At 35.8% G+C, this 21696-nt stretch overlaps 1 protein-coding gene across 6 annotated transcripts in view; it reads right to left on the bottom strand.

Annotated features, from left to right (window-relative positions):
* The window catches only part of LOC105208533 (uncharacterized protein CG43867), a 349073-nt gene that overhangs the window by 274503 nt on the left and 52874 nt on the right, over positions 1-21696 (bottom strand). The window contains exon 3 of one of the 6 annotated variants that reach the window (XM_054232672.1): positions 3105-3694. The exons of the other annotated variants lie outside the window; for them this stretch is intronic. The gene's annotated coding sequence lies outside the window, so the exon portion shown is untranslated. The remainder of the gene's footprint in view (positions 1-3104; positions 3695-21696) is intronic. 6 annotated transcript variants of the gene reach the window in all.

Genomic DNA, 21696 nt, shown 5'->3' with positions numbered 1-21696 from the left:
AAATTTGAGTTCGGTTTTGAGTATAAATAAATTAAAATTACGTCCCTTTAATTAAAATGCAATTTAAGTTAAGTTACGTTAAGTTAAGTTATGTTAAATTAAGTTCAGAAAAAAAATTAATACAATTTTGAGTATAAATATAGTAAAGTCAAATAAAATTCATTAAAGTGAAGTTAAGTTGAGTAACGTTCAATTTGATTAAGTTATTTTAAGTTACGTCAAGTTAAGTCAAGGCACGTTAAGTTAAGTTACGTTATGTTAAGTTAAGGCACGTAAATTTATTACATAAAAAATATAAATTATATTAAAAAATAATAAAAAATTATAAAAAAAAATATTTATGTCCATATTAAAGTAATTTTTGCAAAAATATTATATGGCAACCCTATGCAGCATAGTGTTTTTTAGTTTAATAAAAATACAATCTTGATTTTAATTTTAATAGCAATTGAAATTTCAGAAAAAAAAATTACAGTTATTGAAAATTTACAGTATTTTTGCATTATTGGCAACTCTATTTACAATTTTTGCTATGAAAAAAAAAAATTATTTCTACTTTTCTTCGCTAAATCTATTTTCTAGCAAAGTTAATTAAACTCATAATTCGATCAACACTTCTAGCGCTCACTAATACTCTGTGGAATTGCAACTCTGCAGTTGGCAACTCTGTGGCATTAGCAAAATTATTATTCAAATTGCCGCTGAAAGCTGTAAAACGCCGACAAAGCAAAGAAAAGCAACAAAAAAGCAAAAAAAGAAGCACCAACATACTCACAACAATTTTAGGTTCAAACAAAAAGGGTGGCAACATTCGCACTATGGCAAGTCAATGGCGAACACTAACAGAAAAACAACGAGCTGCCACTCAGCATTAGCATAAATTCCAGTTGTAACGGTGAAAAAGGAAATAAAAGAAACAAAACGGAGCGCCAGAAAAAAAGCCGACAGGCCAAGGTGCCCACCAAACCAACGACACTAAAGGCTGCAATAGACACAGAGTCAGGCTGTCGCTGGCAGAGGACTACTCGCCGCCCGCACAGGCAAAGCAATAAAGTGACAACAGCAGCTACAAGTCCATTTGAAGTTGCCATAGACACTGCCAATTCCCGCAAGAAAAATCAATGGCAGCGACAGCGTTGAATGGACTACTGACGACGACGACGGCGACTGGTGCCGGCACTGCCGTGCAGACAGGCAGCTGGTGGCAGTCTCTACTTATTTAGTACCGACTTTTTTACTTCGTAATTTTTTTTTCCTCCTCTTTTATTAATTTTTTTATTTTCCGTATTTTGTTTTTCCACTCTTGCCAATTTCGCACTTGCCTCTCCTTACCGTCCGCTACTCTTTCTCGTCCACATTTTGTCATCATTTGTTTCTATTATGCCATTGTTTGTGCCATTTCATTGAGATTGTAATGCAAGTGACACAGTTTTAGCTCTCTCTTCTTCTTCTTCTTCAGCTGAAATTTATTAGTGAATGCCTTGAATGTTTTGTTGAAAATTTGTGTGAAATAATCAGAACAGTCACAGCTAGTTTTTGTTTTTTACACTAATAACAAATTGCACAAAAAAATGTGTGCCAAAAATAATATGAGTGAGCCTTATGGTGGCTGTGGACGGTGCAAATGGATATAGAGTTTGGTTTAGACTTGAGATTTTCACAAATAAAACAGCGGTGCGGGAACTTCCATACACTTTCTTCCAGTATTCTTCCATTATAAGATCAAAAAACTTAACCGAAACAGTTAATGGGTTTAGAATCAAATCAGACCTCCCGCCTCCCAGAAGTTTACTTATTGAAAATGAAAATTAATGAGGTTTGGATATCCCACCATATACAGACACCGAAATAAGAATCCGAGTTGACGAAAACAAAGAAATCTATACATTCAGAAGAAGTTGCAACCAATATTCAAATTGAAGTCCGACCGTTGGAGTTCCGTTTTAAAAATCGGATCTCGGATATGGCTGCCGGAAATTCCCTTACTGATTAATTTTTTTTGTTTCAATTATTGGAGGGTTCCTAGGTCCGCAATCTCAACAGTAGAACTTCAAAAGTCATCTATCTTACGAGAACGAGAGATGGAAATAATAATCGAAGCTTCTTCAAGACCGACGTCTTATCGACCCATTTCAAAAATATAATTCTCATGGAAATCTTTATTTAGTTGCATAAACGATGTTAAGTAATGAGTGTTGCGGAGGAGGCCGCTACATTTCAAACGAAAAGCTTTTATGAATACGACAGGAAACATTTTGAAGGGCCAATGACCTGGAGATAGATCATCTGGATCAATTCACATAAAATAAAAGATAGAAATCCCAGACTTTAAGAGAGTTTTGGGAATGGAAGAAACATAAATCGGTATATATTTTGGAGATAAAGGATGAGACAACTCTGAAACATTCGATCAAAGGTAGACCTTTTTGGTTCGCAAAGCTTGACTGACACAGGCTGGTATTCTGTTTGGGATGAATGGACATTGACAGCTAAACCAGAGATTGCTCAGAGTTCAAACTCGTTTGTTCTCAAAAACCCTCTGGATAAGACAGCTCTGGGAACAGTTCGAGCAGAGGAAGAACTTTTTTGGTTCCCAAAGCTTTACTAACCCGGACTCGTTTGTTCACAAAGACCTTCTGGCTTAGATAGCTCTGGAATGGTTCTATCAAGAAAATTTTTTTTTTAGTTCGCAGAGCTTTACGTACTCAGCTTGGAATGAATAGAACGTGACTGATAAACCATAGATTGTTCAGAATAAAAACTATTGTTTTCAAAGACCTTCTATTCCAGAGGGTTAAGTACAAAGTAGGAAACCTTGCTGACTAAACTAAAGAAGCAGAGATGTAAGTTCGAACTGGTTATAGTACTTCATGAGCCGTTTTTGTGATAATTTCGCAGGGTATTATGAGTTTGAAGTTGAGTTCTTGAGTTCCTAATTACCGCGAAGCTTTTCAAGAGTAATTATGGAATCCCGTGACTTAACTAGAAAGAACTGAAAGATTCGAAGGTCCAACCCTTTTAAGCGGTCTTTACGTCTTAACTTCAAATAATGTTTCCGCGACATACATCATACAAAATACGGAAAATTTAAATATCTGACTCACCGTTCACTGAAAATATCCGCCAGAAGAGCGCTCCACTTCACTGACACTATTCATAAATACTGCAACGCAGCAAAACCGGAAACGTTGAGATTTACAAGTAATACACAGACGCCGGCCAGTCACAGAACCAACGCACAAGCACGAACTGGTGACTTCCGCTTGTTTATATGCATTTATGCATATGCTTATGAGGCAAAGTAAATTATCCACTTAAAAGTACCGCTCAGAGTAGATTAGTAGCAGGTGGGTTGGTAGTTCGCACTGTTGAGACCACGAATAATATGTGTGAGCTCCAGTATGTCAGATTGAGGCTTTGTTGCTACTTGACAGCTGATTTGCTTAGGCAAAATGCGAATATGACGACGTATTTGCTTGTGCGTATAAGTCTGGGATTTGGGATGCTGTGTTGCTCCTCCGTCACACAGTTGAAGCACCTTTAATCCTTCAGCCTTAATCCCGGCTGATAACGATGAAAACGTGCAGACTGAATGGCGACGCTGTGCAACTCATTTAAATGCAACAGCAGCAGCGTCAGCGTTTAGCCAGCGTCAAACAAGTAACGCGGGTTTTGAGGCGCGGAGGTCTAGCAGCTGAGTACGGTAGATGGCGGAAAGTGGAAAAACAAAAAAGTGAATTGTCAGTTACAGTGTGACTTTTAGTGAGCGTGAGCAACAGAGAGAGAAAGAGAGAATGCGTGCGAATTGGTGCGTGCAACATCAAAATGCCGAGAGAGCGCGCACACACACGATGAGAGTGGGTGCAATGCACCGTCGCTTGGCGCTACGTGGGAATTTCACTTATCACTATGCCATTTGTTGCTGTTTTCCGCTTATGTTGTTGTCGTTGTTATTGCCGTTGTTATTGCTTTTCGCTTGCACTTAAAATAAACAATGATAATTGTAGATAATGCACTTTCTTCTGGGCGTAAATATAGGCACAACAACAACGATGACTAACACATGGAAAGCTATGCGATTTATTGTTGGTGTTGTTGCGATGTCACTGGGTCCATATGTTGTTGATTGCATGCTGTACGCTTAGTCAGAGGCTTTGAACTCTATGCGCTGATAACAGCGTTGCAAATAACTGCATTTTACGTTCCGTTTTCCGTCGGTGATATGGATAAGTATTTATTCGTAACGTTTTGTGAATCACACTTTGTAGTTTTTAAGAATGCACACAATGAAAGCTTTTTCTGCTGAATAAAGTCAGAGTTACACAAATCTAGTGCTTCTTGAAAACTTTTTCAAATATTCAACCATTTATTACAATAAAAATTTCACTGCACCTAAGCTTTCACCAGAACTGATCTGAAACTATTTGAGAGAAATTTGCTTGAAAGAGCTTTTACACGACTAAAGCTAACGAAACTAACTAAAGCTTAACGAAGTTTTGACAACACAAAGCTCGGATCATAACAATATGTTTACCCAAACGAATATCAAAATAATATTTTCATTTGTTTAAAAGCTCGAAGATGACAAGTATATGAAAGAAATTTGCTCAAACGACCTTTACACTATTAAAGCTTTCACGAAGCTTTCACAAAACATGGCTTGAATCATTTACTGTCTAAACGAATAGATCATTCCAATACATTCATGTGTCTAAAAGCTCAATGATTACAAAGATATGAAAATAATTGCTCAACAGAGCTTTTACACTACTAAAGCTTACGCGAATCTTTCACAAGGCATCATAACAATATGGCTACCTAAACAAATAGATCATTCCCAGAAAATAATTAATAAAGCTTTCAAAAGTTTGATAGAGCTTTATAATAAGCTCCAAAGTGTTTTAGTGATGCCAAAGCTTTTATTGATCTGGTCATCTACATTTCTTTTTATTGACATGCCATGGCAGATATTTTTTTTATTTATTTTAGTTAAATTAAAAATTTTTCAATTTATAATTTGAATTGTATTTTTAATTATTATTTTTCAATTAAATTTTATAAGTTAATATTCAAATTATATATAAATATTTATATCGGCAAAATATATAAATAACATTTTAGTATAATTCAACATTTTTTTTTTATGAAACTTACGTTAAAGAAAATTTTTCTAATATTATTTTGTATTTTTTTTAATATTTCTTCAGAATTTTTTTTAATTATAACTACAATACAAAAATTGTTTTAATACTCTTTTGCTTTATTTTTAAATATTTCTTCAGATTGTTTTTTTACAGTTTTCTACAAAGAAATTCTATAACAAAATCATTAATATTTTTAAATAAATATACAAACACTTTTAAATTTTTTTTTCGAAACATTTCTTCAAATTTAAAAAAAAAACGAAGAAAACTTTTCAAACAATATTTTTTAAATTTTTCATTTAATATTTATTTAATTAAACCTCCAAAAAAAGTATTTTTTTTAAGATTTGATTTTTATTTAAAAAATACCGAAAGGTATAAAAATATTTTTAAAATATAATTTATTCAATTTTTTTTCTAATTTGGTTTTATAACACTATCGTCTAAAATATTCTAAAAGAAGACCGTTAAGTTTTTCTAAAAACAATATTGTTGAATATACCAACACTTTTAAAAAAATAAATTTTCAAATTTTTTTTTATTTACTATTTTTTTTTTTTTTTTGTTGTTTAAACTTCCGCATAAATTGTTCCAAAAATGTTTAATCTTTCCTTAAAAAAAATACCGCTGATAAATAATTTTGTCTTAAACAATTTGTATTACATTAGTGTACACAAATTTTAAAGAAAATTTTGAAGTATTTTTTTTTATAAAACAAATTTATTTTGCGAATTTAAATTTTTTTTCTTCATTTTAATTTATAAATTTATTGATTTTACCATTTAATTTCTTTAGTTTAATGTTTAATAATATGTACATTAAATTTCCAATTGTTTTTTAATATTTCTTAAATTTATTTATTATTTATATTTTTCTTTTACGTTTTTTGGGCAACTTTCTTAAGAGCTATTGAAAAATACTTAATTTTTCCTTTAAAAAATGTCGCGATAAATAATTTAATTTTAACATTAAGGTATTCCGAACATGAAAATATTTAAGAATTTTTTAAACTATTTTTTATTATTAATTTTAAATTTATATTGCGAATTATTTTTATATACATATATTTGTCATATTATACTAAATTTTTTATGAATTTTCTCTTCAACTTAATTTTTCATTTTATTGATTTTACCATTTAATTTTTAAAACATATTTTATCTAAGCCGTCATATATTTTATAAATATTTATATAATAATTATAAATATTTCATGTTATTAAATTTTAAATTTTTTACGTTATTAATTTTATTTACTTGCTTAATTTATTGTTGTATTTATCAATATTATATATTATTAATTTTTATATTTTTTACATTATTTATTATATTTACTTATTAATTTATGTTATAATTATAAATATTTTATATTTTTCACACTATTTATTATTTTTATTTATTTTCCCACCTTAATCTCCCTCACATTGCATTTACACACACCCTAACACGCAACTGCAATAATTGCTATCTTTGCTTGCCATCACTGCGACTTTGTTTTTATTATTATTTTGTGCATTAAATGCACGCACTGGCTCTCACTACATACTACACACACGCACACTGAGTGAGCTCTCGCGCACTTGCAATCTTTTACACTCTCTATCACTCTCTGCATTGGCTCTTTGCTCTTTTGGTGGGTGGCTCTATGCGCCAAATGTTTTGGGCAGTGCCAGCAGGTGGCCATGCTCGCATAAGTATGTAAGTAGTTGCTATTACTTGTCTATTGTTATTTGTTGTTGTTTGTGATTTTGTTGCTTCTTTTCTGTTGTGCTGTTTGCTGGCTGGCGTAAACGTCAAAGGAAGTTTGGGAGTTGGTTTTTCGTTGACATTCGTTTTTGCTTGTTTTTTTTTCTCGTGTGTTGTTTTTCTTTCACATGCACACAATTCGATTTTTCGCAACAAATATTTTGTGGGAATTTATTTATTGCGTCGTTATATATGGATTAGTTATATATTTGTGAACACTGTATGTTTAATAATTTATGCTTATTTGTTGTATTTTATATAGACTCAACACGCTGAAGATTTTTGCACAAACACCAGCCTAGCAGCTGCTCAAAGCAAAAGCATGCTTTGCGCTGTTACACGAGCGTTTTTGTTGCACGCATGTCACACTGTTTGTATGTATATAATATGTATATATGTATATAATTTAAATATATTTTTATATAGTATGTATGTATGTATATATGTATGTGCGTGTGTATTCACAGGCCGCCTTTCGCAGTTGCCTTTTCGCATGCCAATTCGCCTGTATATCGGCATGTAGCCTGGCCCATTGGCAGTTGTCATAGGCTTTCAGCTGTCACAGCGACACTTATGTATACATAAATATATATGTATGTATATATATGTATTTTTCATATAATATTGCGCTTTTGTATGTATGTATTTATGTATGTATATGCCACACTCTACATATACGTCAATGCACTTTAGAATAACTTTCAACACTAGCGACACCCTCAATAATATGCACTTACTTTGTTGCTGTTGTTGTTGTAGTTGTTGCGCGTGTATTGCAATTTTTCGTGTTGTTGTTGTTGTTGTTGTTTTCCTGAAACACGCACCTTACTATATTTATTTTATATTTGATTTCAATTATTTTTCACTAAAATTACACAAAATTAGGCTTAAAGCAATTTGAGTGCGAGAAATTTTTATAATTTTTTTTTCATATTTTTACACCGCACCGCACCGCAACGTTAAAAGTATCATAGCAAACACATACGCGTACACACAACGCGAAATGCCAAACCAAACCCAAACGCATTGGGCTATAAGGCAACAACGAACAACCGACTAAATAACCGAAAAACTGACTGACTCTGACTGACTGACGGACAATGTACGGCGTGCGCGTCAAAACACAACTTCACTGATAGCTGACAGCAGAAAAACTGCTCTTCCTCAACGAGTTTCAGCCGAAGCAACAGCAATGAGCAGCCAAAACACACGTACACACACACGCGCGCATGCAATTATGCTCACTGCTGTGCCATGCCCATTAGTAGCGGTGAGTTGTGGCAACAACAGTAGTGAGTGACAGTGTGGCAAGAAGAAGAAGCTAAAGGCGAACACACACACATGCAAAAACAAATATATACATACATACAATTGTGGCATGCGAATTTCTCAGCTGTGCTCAGCCGTGTGTGTGCGTCTCGCACAATTGGAATTTATGCTCTCTTTGAGGTCATCAACAGCACCCACCAACACACGTACATTTGTACATAAAAAATTATAAATTTTTACAGCTCCTATAGAGTTATTGTCTTCATCACTTTACTGCTTGTTTACTGTGCCAAACTATCGAGCCTCCTCTACATACATACATATATGTATTTCATTGGCGCTCTTTAGCTTGCGCTCAACTAACTGCATGTATGGAAATGTTTGCTCTTCACCTGTGTGAGCGCGAGTTATTTGAGGTTTTCTTGAAGAGAAAATTGCAAGTGATTTTAGCTGTTGTTTATTGTATGCGCACAGGGTGAGTCCGAGGACAAAAATTATATTTTCAAAATTTATTTCAAACCTAAATATTTTGGATGGATTTTTATTTTTCAGATATCTCTAGCTGAGTTAAAGATTTAAGAAAGCTTTGGACTTAATCTCTAAAACAAGCTCTCTAAAGAACATAAAGATAATACTTCAAAAAAGTTCTCTTGCAGATATGAAACAATCCTTCAAATAAGAAGAATATGGTTATAACGTATTCCGATAATGAATGGGTCAACATATCTAGAGTAAAGGCAAGTCGATTTATATCTTAGAGCATTTTTCTTCAATAACTTTAACGGGATCCTTCTTAATTTCACGAGTTCTATAGTAAGGTCCAGTCTGTTATACCACAGGTCATTTATCTTCCAATTGTCCACAGAGTCCACCCTTCATTCTACGTTTCACAAGTTCATATCGGTAGGAAATAACAAATACAGTGAAGTTCCTCGCTACTTAGCCTCTCCAACGTAAAAAAGTCGCATTCTCTTCGTCTTCTCTTATCTTTTTTATCGAAGCGGTCAATATTTCTAGGGTAAAGGTATGCCTTATTTTTTCATAGAACATGTTTTTCTAATTGGCGTTCAAGTCACTTAATCTACTTCCACGGGAGTCCACCCTCAAGAGTTCCTTCTTCGTTTCACAAGTTCACACCAATAAAAACTACAAATGTCCTAAAGTTCCTCGCTACTTAGACTCCCCAACGCAAAACTTTCTCTTTCCCTTGGTCTTCCTTTATATTTCCTAATAGACCCGCGATATTTTATTAGTACAGGCAAGTCCGAATTTATATGAGACCATTTTCCTTCAAAATACATTCTATCCCCTTCAAAGACTTTTACCAGGTCTACCCTCAAGAGTTCCTTCTACGTTTTACAAGTTCACCCTAGTACGAAACAAGAGATGGAGTCGAGTTCTTGGCTACTTAGAACTTCCCAACGTTGAACGATCTCCTTATATTCGTATTCCCTTGGACTTTCGAAAGGACAAGTGTGACTAGTACGAAACAAGAAATGAAGTCGAGTTTTTGGTGTCTTAGAACTTCCCAACGTTGAACGATCTCCTTATATTCGTATTCCCTTGGACTTTCGAAAGGACAAGTGTCACTAGTACGAAACAAGAAATTAAATCGAGTTCTTGGTGTCTTAGAACTTCCCAACGTAGAACGATCTCTTTATATTCGTAATCTCTTGGACTTTCGGAAGAAAAAGGTTTCCCAATTTCTCAGCTTCCATTAATAAACTCCAGTCTAGTCAACTTCGCACTATTTTTACTTAACAAGAAATATAATGAGACCAAGTCCCTCTCTCATTCGACCTTTATTTTCTGTCCCACCTCCAACTGATAACGGTTAGAAGGTCTTCTATTTTTTTTTAGGCAAATCAGACATAAAACATTGGGGCAAACTACTGAACTTGCCGGTTAGATACATCCTAGGTACGGACAGAACTATGAAGTCGACCAGAGGTTATGAAGTCGATCCGACCAAAGCTATAAAAGCTCTTGAAATTTATACAACTGCAGATGTAGGCTCTACTTGGAAGTATAAGTTCAGCTCAAAACTCTATAAGCTAGAGATAGCGACGAATTGTCGTATTAGATTCTGACTGGCTAGAGTTAATTACTTTAAATAGAGGACAATATAGCTCAGGTATCACAATTTTTATATCTTTATACATTTAAAATCCTAAATAGCACTGGGGCAGACTTGTGACCTAAATCGCTACCAACGCAGAACAAATTCAACAAACTTGGTGAGAATTATCTGAGATCGTGGCCTTTTCCCCAAGTTAAGAGAGATTTTTTCCCAAAAACAATTCAGTCCTCGAGAAACCAATTTTAACGACGGGAAATATGGAAATGAACGTCCTGGAATGGAATTAAAATGGATCCCAGAATCCTTATGAAATTTCTGTCTTAGATACCACTCAAGGTCTCCATTTTAGATCTCCAAACCAATGCTCTGAACTCTCACCAAATTTCAGATGAATTCACATGAACTTCACACCTTATTTGGTACTTCCTAACTGAGGTCTTTAAATCACAGCCTCCACATACTCGCGGGCATTTTTATACTGTCGACTATCATCACTCTGAAACGCTTCATTTGAACTGAAAACTGCTTTTCATCAGCTGTGATATGTTTATTTGCTGTGAGCTGTAATTCTTACACGCTCACGCTCCCATTCCCGCTCTTCTGCTTCAGGCGGTCTACTACAGCTACTGCACAGCTCATTGCCAAGTTACGAGCGCAAATCTGAGTTCACACGCTGATGCACTGTTGCACCTGCAACTTTATGCAACTTTAAATGCCATTAAATTCACTTAGACGGCAGATAAACTGGCGTACAGGAGCAGGAGCTACACACACACACACCGCCGAACTAGGTATGAACTCTATATGAAGCGCTTCACATATCTCTCTTGGCTCGCTGGAGATGTCCATTTCATCGACAGACCGACCAAGTACTTTGCCGGTTTACAAGTCTTTTATTTTTGCCCAGACACTGCACTGAGTTGTAGGTGTGCCGGGTTAGCTGGGCTTTTTGGGATGCGGGGGTTCGCATGTTATTTATGGCCAAGAATTTCGCCTGCAGACGGCAAGTGAAAAACGTTTTGGAATTTTTCCTAAGTGTTTGGCTAAAAAAAGCACGAAACTTTGTATCCCAGTCAACGTGATATGTGGTTTTCTGAAACGTTTGAGTAAACTAGAATTCTCAAGTTGAATATGATATATGATTTCTTTAACCATTTGAGAAAATGATAATTCTCGAACACATTTTCAGGATTGAGAAAACTTTTTAGAAACTGTTGAGAAATTGTTGAGAAACTGTTGAGAAAATATAACCTAGTTGAGAAAGCCAATAACATAGTTGAGATGATAATGATTGAAGTTCTTGAAGAACATTATAAACTCTATTGAGATTCTGTTGAAAAATTGTTGAGAAGCTATCGAAACTGATATTACCACAATTTACCGGTTGATATACTATTGAGAAACTGTTAACTAATTATAGAGATTGTTTTAAGTTCACCAATAAACCGTTGATTTATGAAACTATTGTTGATATTACTATTGAAATTCTGTTGAGAAAGTAGAAACTACTGTTGAGATGCTATTGAGAATACTATCATGCTTGTTGAAATATTATAAAAGATACTATGAACTCACGGAAATACTATATAGGACACTATAACCATACTTAAGAACCATATATTATATTTCAAACTCACTAATGATACTATAAATTGTTGAAAATGTGGTGAGAAATAAATTTTGAGATTCAAACGAGATTTTGATAAGAAATACCAAACCAATTGATATCCAAAGCGAAAGCTCGTTGGGTTGCGTCTAATTCTAGTTGCGTTGCGTCCTAAAAACAACGAGTAAATCGCAAAACGCTCTTAGTGCAATGCAACGCAACACAACAGCCGCTTCAACTAATCACCATTTGCAACGAAATCGTTTTCGGTATTGAAATTTTATTGTTTGTTCTTCAACAATTGCGACGCTGTGGAGCACCATTCATCTCCACAATCAATGCAACATCTCAACATGGCCAATTGTCAATTGCACGCAATGGACACCTCTCAAAGGTACAAACACCAGAAGAATACCATTTGTAGGCAATCGTACGTTTTCGTACAATAACTGGCATTTCCGTTAAGAATTTGTCAGTGCTGTTATACGCATAAATCCAATTTCACATCAATCTCAGTTGGACTCGAAAGCAAGAAGAGTATCAACGGCGCCCACCATCATCATCGTCGTCATCATGATCGGTTTGCCCATCAACACAGCATCAGCATATTCATCAGTGACGTCTCAACATGATTTCCACGGACTGCAGGCGACAGATAGCTTCTCACTTCTTGACTTTCTCATTTAGCACGTACGTTGGACACATAAAATTCCCGGACAGCACACGAGTATGCGTTGCCAAGCTCGTATGGTGTCACAGCACTTTCTTCTTTCTTGCCATGTCTGCTCACTTCACTGCACTTCGCTGATTTGTACCGTTATACAGGTGTATGGTTAAGCCGAGTAGTACACTCGTACTATATGCTTTGCCAACTTCCGTCAAACCAAGTCAACATTACACAACACTAGACGGCATACAACACGACGCACGACTAACGACCAACTTCAACTGCAACTTCAATATCCGTTACCGTTGCTGTATGTATGTCTGTTGGCATTTATTTGCCTCTTCAGTATGTCAACGGTATTTGTCCACCATTCTGTGTGTGCCTTTCCATGTCCTTGCGCTATGTCTGAGCATTGTTTAATGGTTTATATGAGCACATCGTATGTGATGACGTTATGGCATGTGGTAGAGATTGCAGTGAAGATGGTGGAATGAGTGCCTGCAAATTGCAGTCATAGCGCAAATGTGCAAAGATTTAAATTATTACCGACAAACTTGCAATGTGTTGGAAGCAGTGCAAGGTGACAGGGTTTGAGACTTGATATATGTCATACTATGACTTCAGGTTCATCAGAATACTGCGCGCGAACTAGTTCTAGAAAAGGTACTTAAAAGATCCATTCAGGGAAAGAATACAAAACTAACCATCCAAAAACCTTAGTAATATCGAAACTGGAGATCTACCTTCCCCAGTTGGACCCTTCAAGTCCGTACAATCATTATTCTTTAAGAAACTACGTATTTTAACTCTTATTATATCCCCCAAAAGTGAATAAAAGAACGACAAACTTAAGGTGGAAAGGACTTACTAATATGAATTCCGTAGTTCATAAATACCTATCTCATTGGTCTGACTTTCGAACTGCCTAATGTCGAATCGATAAATCGGAAGCATAATATAAAAACGAGCTGAAGGGATAAAGAGTCCAATAACCAAAGTCAATATATTTTTCGGTCTGTCTTCTGAAGATCTTTTAAAACGGGATCCCTAACATCTTCATTCCGGAATCCATGATCCAGGACTCGTTACAAAAGTTCAATTGTAAAGGCCGGTTATATGTTTTCCGCTTGCCTTTAATAGGCTTGAGTTCGAGACCTAAGATACTGAGGTATTATCAAAAATACTGTGATTTCTTGGAGATTTTCTTCCCTTTGACATAACTGAAGCCTCCAGTCCGAATACTGCCAATCATTCACCTCTCCAAAGGCTCTTAGATTCAGAAGAATTAGATCAATAATACTGTAAATTACTTCCGAGCGTGGCCATGTCGTTTATGTATTTTCTTCTTCTTTTGACACTTTTGAAGCCTGTAGTTCAGATATTTCCATTCATTTATTGTAGCATTTCGGACAAACGACTTAACATTTCAGTCAAAAGAAGTTTCTGAAGGTCTTAAAAGGTAAGGTTTGGAATGGAAAACACTAAAGCTTCTGAGTCTGAGTACGTGGCGGAGAAACTTTAGTCCATCAACGGAATAGTATGCAGCTTAGTTTAGGATGCCTTTTGCTATATTCGACTAGCTTGCCTGAAATGGGGTTCTACCTCTCCAAAAGGAGGTAAAAATTAGAATTTAGACCGCAAGCCACCACGAAAATTAACAAACGTAGCCAAGGCAGGTAAAGAGAACGGCTTCTATTTCAGTGTAATCGCAACTTTTGGTTGCCACATTCCTAGCACTCTACCACTTTCCGGCCCACTTCAATTTTGCGTTGGTAAAAAGCTTCAGCGCAATACATATTTTGGCTACAGTAGCACCATTGTGAGAGCCCTGTATCAGCTTATTTCATGTACCGCTGTGATTATATTTGATTGAAATTCTCAGATTAATTCTGCATGACATTTACGGCCAAACGTGACGCTGGCAACAATCAGCAGCCTGCCATTTATACAAATTACTACATTTACGCTCGCACGCATTTAGTCATATGAGTATCCGAATGGACGGACGAACGGTCCTACCATTTACCTGGCGCTTCGCATGCCATGGAGCTGTTGACGGACGACAAACGACAAGACACGGCGACTCTGTTGCACGCAAGTGTTTATGATGAGTGTTTCCTATTTATACCTGCACAATAAAACGTATCCGCAGTGGAACCCCAACTGGCACTTATACGTGCCGTGGCGTTCGTCCACCTCCGCCGACACACTGGCACTGACATTAATGTGCGCGCTCGCGCATATTTCACACCAACGTCTCGCAGTCGTCGTCACAAATGTGAAATGACGAAATGCTATTTTAAATGTAACCTACAACAATAGCAATGGCATGTCATAATAATATCGTGTCAGTGTGTTTGTGTGTGTAGTCAACCGGCACTTGTAAGCCATTTCAGTGCCAGTGCTTTCCATCCAACCCCAGCATCCGTTTCCGCACGCACGCAGGTGTTTTTGGGTTTTGTAATGAGTTTTGCTCAGCTCCCCTCCCCTACATATGTATACATCTCTTATATATTGCCATTGCCGCAATCAGTCATAAGAGCTTCTACCTTCCACGAACTCTATACGTCATACTGTCGGCGCTTTTCTTATTATTGTTTTATTTTCATTATTTACCTTTCTCTCTTCGCACACATTCATTCATTTTTATGCTTCACAACAATGCCGCATTCAACGCCACATTGTACTGGTGCGTCGAGCTTTTACGCGCATTCAAAGTTGTTTATGTCTTTTGCGTGATCGCATATCCCCGATGCATGCGAAGTGTAGGAGTTGAGTACCCTGAAGAAAAAAAGCCGGAGCTCTATGAATCAATCTCAACATCGGAACTCTCATTAATATGCCGTGGGACCAACATTCCTTTTGAGGCGAAGGCTGAGTTTGTTTGAAGCTCAGTCCTACTAACAGAGACGCTGACAATTCAATGGATTTCCATGTAGTTTCATATTTTATTCGAGCCAGGACAAGATTTCTCCTTCTTCATGTTCGTCCAAACCTTTGTGAAAGTTTCCAGTTTTCAAGAACCAGAGGATTACAAATAGTTAAAAAGGAATAATGACTTTCAGCAGGAGCTAACAGTAGGCTGGAAAAATTTATCCGATCCTATGTTGACCACAGCTTAAAGTATAAAGCTCAAAAAAGCTCTGAGGAATATATTCATGAAGACGGAGATCTATAGTATTTGCTGGTCTATTAAGACGCTTTATTTAGAGAAAATCTCTTTAGAAATCCAAGACTGCTTGGCTGCCTGAATTTACGTTTCTCTTCGAGGAAAGACAACTTGGATGGTGGAAACGGCAAAGGGTTCTGCACCTTAATAACTTGTGTCCAAGTAAGAAACCGGAAGATCCGATGATGTATTCCAGGTGATGATAAAAGGGAGTGACTTTTAAGCAGATTTCACTCAATTCAGTTCCGTGAATATTAATGAATCCGTAAGAAAAGAGCTCTGGAATCAGATCCAATGGAATATGATCCACTATTTAGACAATTCTATCTTCCAGACATTTATCAGAACCGTAGCACTGTGCAGAAGACCTTCAAGAATTTTGCGAAATAAAATATCAGAAATTCCGTCGGAAGCCAGTGAACTCAAGAATCTTTACACACATATTTCCTTCAGGGCAACTGAGCTTCTGCTCCGCCTACCAAACTCTCAATCTCTACAAACACTTTGTGGGGGGAATTAATTTCCCTCCCAAAACGCATAACAACAAAGAGGTGCGGAAATCTCATTCAAATACAATGTTGAATTTTAAATAGGATAAGTCGTAAAAAAACTCCGTGTTCACAGCTCACATTGCGTTTTATTCATATGTGCCTTTGAGTTAAATATTTTTACAGTTATGCATTTTAATATGGTCACAAGTGTGTCTAATTGAATGTGTCTCAGCTAGCGCGCAATGCATATGAATTAAAAAATTAACTGGGAATTTGAAATGTTAAATTTTATTTTGTAAAAATTTCTTGCAAGAAAATCGTTTTCGTTAGTGAGAGTACTGAAGATTTCATTACATTGTTAACTCTCTTTGAGAAGTCGGTATTTTAGAGACTGAATTGTCATTGCATTTGCACTACCTTTGTTCATTTTCTGTACTTTAATGAAATAATTTACGAGGGGGACCGGTATGTTCAGCACTTGAAGCTTAAAACTAATAAATAATTATTTTCTCTTTTTTTCAGAAGATTTGTGTACTCAAAATCTAGTTAACCGAACACTCTTGACGTCTATCAGAGAAGAAGTCTCGAACCTACCAGCACCCTCAAACACTTAATGATTGTAGGCCAGTAAAGGAAAGAATGTTGGGTTTATCTGAAGAAGCAAACTGGAGCGAACTTAAACCTGGAGTTGAAATGCGTCCTTGAGAGTATTAGTCTCGAACCGACCAGCACTCTTAGTGTCTGAATGACTGTGAAGTTGGGTTAATCTGATGAAAAGGACTGAAGCGGACTCAGAACTTAAGTTGGGCCCAGAACTCAGAACTTAGGTCGCGTCTATCTGCGGATCTTCCTCGAACCAGGACCCTTAGAGTCTTAAAAAGTGAAGCACTCTTAGTGTCTGAATGACTGTGAAGTTTGGTTAATCTGATGAAGAAGACTGAAGCGGACTCAGAACTTAAGTTGGGCTCAGAACTCAGAACTTAAGTTGCGTCTATCTGCGGATCTTCCTCGAACCGACCAGGACTCTTAAAGTTTTAATAAGTGAAGTTTGGTTAATCTGAAGAAGGAGACTGAAGCGGACTCAGAACTTAAGTTGGACTCAGAACTCAGAACTTAAGTTGCATCTATCTGCGGATCTTCCTCGAACCGACCAGGACTCTTGGAGCCTTAATAAGTGAAGTTTGGTTATTCTGATGCAGGAGACTGAAGCGGACTCTGAACTTAAGTTTGAATATCTCCATCTGATATTCAGTCTCGAACCTACTGAACTTAAGTTTGAATGTCTCCATCTGAGTATCAGTCTCGAATCGACGTGGACTCTTAACGTTGTAACAACTGTGAAGTTTGATTAATCTGACTGACTCTGAACTTAAGTTTGAATGTCTCAGTACCGAATCGACCCGAATTCTTAAAGTCTTAACGACTCAAACTCAAAAGCTAAGCACTGATTGTGCTCAACCCTCGTACAATCTAAGCTCACTGCACTGCCAGGTACAACCCCGATAATCTTCATATTGCAAAGCTGACATTTTCATTGTCACTTGCCGGTTACTTAAGTTGTCAGTGCGAACATTTCTTATGCGTTTATATTTCTTTAACCTTTTTAATTTCATCACCCCCTTTCTTAGTTACTTGTCCAGCTTAGCACGGATTACATTTCTCGCTACTAACTGTAACTGACAACACTTTTAATTATAATAAACCCACACATTTAATTGGCAAAAGTATTGTAGGAGGTTAAGTGAGCTTGTAGTATGAGCCTCGATTTTGTAGTTTTACTTTTGTCTTTCTGTACGATGTGGCAACGCTTTCGGCAGGTGGAGTGTGTGACTGTTGAATCGATGGGATAGAGGTTATGGTTACTGTTTAAATGGTATTAGAAGAGCGAAAGAGTGTGCGCCAAGTGAGGTCCTCCTTCCTCAGAAATCACAGTTAGTTAGAGTTAAAGATTTCACTGAAGGAAAATCCGTTGAGAAGATGGATATATGTAGGTATCGAAACAAACTATAAAGCCTCTATTGAAACGCTAACTGAGAAGATTCTTTCCACATATGTTCAAACCAGGATTACGAACTTTTGACAAAGTCAGAAGGTTTCCGTAATTATTATCTTGCAGACATAACCCGATTGTCAAAAGGTCAGCGGAGGTTACTTTGGAGGAGAACAGTGTTAGGAGATCCTAATTATGGGATTTTAGGAATGAAGATTTTGGAAATGAAGTTCCATTCCAGTATAACAGCCCATCATCAATGAACAGCTAACCTTTAGTACCAGCAGATACTCAGAAGAATGAGGACTATTTGGAATATAGACTATTTTAGACCGATTCTCATGAAGTTCCTGCTTTCGAACCGAAAATTTATGATTCCAGCCGTGAAACTGAATCAGTACCCGAAGAGGATGGCTGACTTGAGATATAGAATATCTTTCTACGGATCTCTCAGAAAGGAATGTAAAGCGGACGGATTTAGACCTCAATTAAGGTAGTTGCTTATAACTCTTTATATTTCTGTGTTATTTAACGATGAAGCCTTGACCTTATTAAAGCCGGGATTAAGAGGGTTCTCAATTATTCTCAACTACATTCCCACCACTATAAAATACCCCGCACCATTCTTCAATGAAAATAACAATTTTTAACCTCCTCATCGTCACATTCTCACAGCAATAAATTGTGTGCATTAATCACAATTGGCAACAAATTCCGAACAAACTCATTTATGATAACAGTTTAAAGTAAGTTTTCACGTACACGAACAACTAAAAGTATGCAAATAATTGCGCTGCTGCTGCTGCTGCTATTGCTGGCGGCAATAAAAGCGGAAAAGCGCTCTTGAGAAATTTCGCAACAAACATGCAACATTATTGCTCGTAAATTCATGGCCAGAAACAGTGGTGGAGTGTAAGAAGGATGGAGGAGAGGTAAAAAGAGAGAAGTGCGAGGTAAACAAGCACATCTAGGAATATGTTTTCATATAGAAAATATGTGGTCTGCGATTTGCTGGAATTCAATTTTTTGGAAAAAAATATCAGTGTTGCCACATTTGTATTATTATTGAAATTATATATTTAAAATCAGAAAAAAAAATTTAAATAAAAAAATTAAAAAAAAAAATTCAATTTTAAATAATAAAACTTAAAAAATTGCAATTACATTTTAATTAAATTTTAATTTTTTTAATACAATTTTATTCATCAAAAATGTTAAAATTTATTTTTTCTCTTTAAAATCATAATTTTTTTATCAGCTGGCGCCCATTGCCACCCTAATATGCAAGCAGCAAAAAAATTAAAAATTCAAAGTTTTTTGAAAACAACCAAAAAAGAGCTCAATATATGCTCGCATTGGTATAATTTACAGCATTAACTAGTTGTCATTGCAGTCGCATATGAATGGATCTATATATGTAGTCAAGTGTAAGCGCCACAACCAGTTCAAGTGCACCTGCACACCTGCACCCTACAAACAGTCGGCAACCGGCAACCGGCAAAAGCCAAAGTCAAGTAGTTAAATTATGGTTTGGCCCCAAAAGGCGACAAATTTTACGCGAATACTTTTTCATTTGCAAAAAGGGGATAAGTACTTGCTCGCATATGAATTTACGAGCGTTACATGCATCCACATGTGAGTGTTGGTGTGCGCTGCTGCGAATTTCACGCCATAAATTTACACATTACACAATAAGTTAACGCGAATTACCTCTGTAAGCAGCGAGAAATTACAATTGTACGACTGCCAGAGGGGGAACGGTGCAAACAATGACAACATACACACATGAGTGCTTATATTACCTTCACCTCATTGAGAAATTCATATGACGCCGGCAAAAGTGCGACGTTCTCTTCGCTGCTTCTCTACTCTAAATGCATGTATATATGTAAGTATTGCATGTGTGTGAAGCACAATAAATTTCGCAATTCGAAGTGCGAATTATTTGCCACACGGCAGTAAAGAAAAGTGGGCGTGCATGTGACAATAAACTCTCATGTACAACAACACAAAGTAGCCAGTGTGCTCACCTCACTTCGCTTCTTCTTCATCCCACCAGTGGCAGTAACTAACTTTCTATGTATTTATACCCAATTCTGCTTTGATGAATTTTCGTACCCACTTCGGTGTACTTAAAGTGTAAAATAGCGCAGTAATTTTTATTGCTGCGATTAACAGCTAGTGGTAACGGCAAATTTTTGTCAGAAATTTTATTTTCCGTTTTTAATGCAAATTTTAGTGAAAATTTAGTGAATTTTTTTAGAACAATGGAGAAAATTATCAATAATAATTTTAAATTATAAAAAGTATTAAAAAAATAAATAAAAAAAATCGATCCAAAAAAAATTTTATTTCTGATACAAATAATTTAATATGATAATTTTGAAAAAAAAAAATCAAATATAATTAAATATCAGTAACTATAAAAATGCTATTTTCTTTTTCATAAAATATTGTATTAAAAAAATTTCAAACAATTTTTTTCTGGAAAAATATTGTTACCAAATATTTTAAAATTTTGGTTTACAAAAAAATTACAAAATTGGAAAAAAGAAGGATAATCGAAATTTTAAATAAAATAAAGACTGGTGCGTGGAGTCCCTACGCGCGGAAAAAGTTATACTTGTTAGTGATATTCCAAGAAATGCATATCATTTTGTATGAAAGAAAACTAGCGAGAGAGAACGGATAAAAATATGGTGGAGTGACCAACACTTCCTTAAATTCACATTTTATAAATTAATTAGTAAATAAACACTGTCTTCAGAAATGATCCTGTGAAGTATAGTCTTAACTTTTCAACGGCCAACGCATAGTATTTCAACCAAAAGTCACACAAAATAGTTGAGAATTCGCAGAATTGAAACAGAAACGAAAGAAAAACAAATAATGCACAAGCATACAAACACCTGTGAATATGTCACCAACCAAAAATTTAAATATTGTTCTACAAAAACAAGAATTGCTCAAATAGCATAAGCATGGCAAGTGCTTTAAGTTCTCTGCTTTACTCTCATTCACTCTCTCTCTCTCTCTATCGCGTTAATTGTTCAACGCTATTCCCTATCCACTGAAGTGTTAAACAATTATCGCAACCTTTTCCGAAGTCGTCTAAGAAGTATAACTTCAAAAATATATTTATTTTTTTAAAATAAGTATTAATAAATATAAAGAATTTTATTTGAAACAAGTAAGGAAGGGCTAGGTTCGGTTGTGACCGAACATTTTATACTGTCGCAATTTATTTATTTATTTATCACGCATATTCGTCATATATATGGTATAAAGTCCATTGAAAGTTGGATAACCTAATATTAGCTTAAAAGCACCGAGGACCTCATGTTCGATATAAGGGGCCTTGAAAACATATGGTCCGATTTCGGCGATTTTTAGAAAGGGGCTGGCACACTATAAATGCAGTATTTATGCAAAGTTCTGTTCCGTGAAAATGGCAAGAATTACTCTTTATAAGATTTTACGGAAGCGTAAAGTTTTAATGAGGAAGTATTTAAGAACATGAACTTTTCGAAGAAAA

This window comes from Zeugodacus cucurbitae, chromosome 5 (genome assembly GCF_028554725.1).
Source record: "Zeugodacus cucurbitae isolate PBARC_wt_2022May chromosome 5, idZeuCucr1.2, whole genome shotgun sequence".
Taxonomy (NCBI): Eukaryota; Metazoa; Arthropoda; class Insecta; order Diptera; family Tephritidae; genus Zeugodacus; species Zeugodacus cucurbitae.
The sequence above is the reverse complement of the archived record's forward strand: the minus strand, read 5'-3'. Positions and strand labels throughout refer to the sequence as shown.